Source organism: Pseudophryne corroboree, chromosome 2, assembly GCF_028390025.1.
Source record: "Pseudophryne corroboree isolate aPseCor3 chromosome 2, aPseCor3.hap2, whole genome shotgun sequence".
Taxonomy (NCBI): Eukaryota; Metazoa; Chordata; class Amphibia; order Anura; family Myobatrachidae; genus Pseudophryne; species Pseudophryne corroboree.
Window position 1 is genome coordinate 206,865,240 of NC_086445.1, and position 1,860 is coordinate 206,867,099.

The 1,860-nt window shown below is 38.3% G+C and overlaps 1 pseudogene; it reads left to right on the forward strand.

Annotated features, from left to right (window-relative positions):
- Positions 1-900: 900 nt before the first annotated feature.
- On the forward strand, positions 901-1,020 carry LOC135052190 (5S ribosomal RNA; annotated as a pseudogene).
- The last annotated feature ends 840 nt before the right edge of the window (positions 1,021-1,860 follow it).

Sequence of the window (1,860 nt, forward strand, 5' to 3'; positions counted from 1 at the left end):
CTTTCCTCCCCCCCCCCCCTTTTTTTCCCCCCTTTCCCTCTTTTCCCTTCCGTGACCCAGAGGGGTCCACCACAAAGAGCTGGTATCCGTTTGATATGTGTCCGTTTGTCTGCTATTTCGCCATAATCTCACGCTGTCTTCTACAGCATAAATTGAATTAGGCATTTAAATTAATTGGTACGGCCGTACTGGTGACCTGTTCTAAGCTCAGATTTAAAATTAATCAATTAGTGATGATATGTGGCGTTTATGAATTTTCCCACATATATTATTCCTAATAATCTATTTGATTTTTTTCTGTGACTGCTTTGTCACATGCTACATAATCGAGGGATTATATTTATAATTATATCTTTGTGACCACTGTGTCTTATGCTGATTAATCAGCTGGTGATTGTTAAGGTGATTGTATGCATCTATTTTTTTTGCTGATTAATCAGCTGGTGATTGTTAAGGTGATTGTACGCATCTAATTTTTTCTGTGGCCGCTGTGTCACATATTCATTTTTCAGCTGACTGCACGCTAATTATAAATTTAGACACATGCTGTATAAATTTAGTGATTGCACTTATGATCATTTTTTTGTGACCGCCTTGTCGCATACTGATTCATCAGCTGTTGAATATTTGTGACTGTACGCATTTATCTGCCTTTTTTTTTGTGACCGCCGTGTCACATATTTTCTCATATGTGGTATATTTGAATTTTTTCCACACATCTAAGTGATTAGACATAAAAAATCACCTCAGTGATCGTTGTGTCACATGCTGACTAATCAGCTGATTGCATGTAATCTTTCATTTGTAACTCAATTTGTTACGAATCACATATGCTTTCCATTCTCAACATATAGTAGCCTCTTGGCATATATTTGGAGTGATCAAAGAGAGGAGTCCAATAATTGCGGTCACACTTCACTGGAGATGCCCAATCTCTTCTGAACTTGGAAGCTAAGCAGTGAAAGGCCGGGTCAGTATGAGGAAGGGAGACCTCCTTTGAACACCCTGCTACTGCAATAAATTGGCTATTGGACACATTGGCACTCAACTTTATGTCATCCAATATTGGAATTCGCATGACCTATGATTTTATTCTCTGCACCTATAAAAATCCGTAATGGATATTAGCAGAATGAATGATGGTCATACATTTCATAACATATATTATGCAGAACTATGGTGACACAAGCATCACAGAATATTACTCCTGGCAATTTGTAAATCGTGAATTTGGAGATCACGAATAATTTAATTGATTAATATTTTCGCTAAGCTAATGTTTTCACATACAGTCACTCCCAGAATCTGACTTTTGCTTATTAAATTGTTTTTGTTAATAATTCACCAATTATATTTATAACCTCTGAATTAGAGTGCTCCCACAAAAGAGTCTTTTTTCCAAATTTCTTCTTTTGGTCCTTTCTGTACTATGTACTCATGTATGTAGATACACATATTCAAATATTCATAAGACAGGGCCGAAACTAGGATTTTCGTCACCCGGGGCAAGGCAGTAATTTGGCACCCGCCGACACCCTCCCCCACAAAAAAAACCCCAAAACAACAAAAAAAAAAACCCTGTCAGACTACAGTAAGTAGATTATCAAAATTTTTTTTTAGAAAGGGGACACTATTCCCCTATGTGCCTCAAATGCCCAATGTGTCACATGCACTGTTTTGTTCATATGTTTGGAAATCCAGTCATAAGGACACAGAGACATGTGAGTTCACTGTTGTGCTGTTTTATTCCACCACCAACTCCAGACACACTGCACACTGGACCACCCACTTACCAGCATCCCCCTGGTCCCGGGGACCATCACTGAAGATTCAGGCTTACACATATTAGTAAGGGAGTGT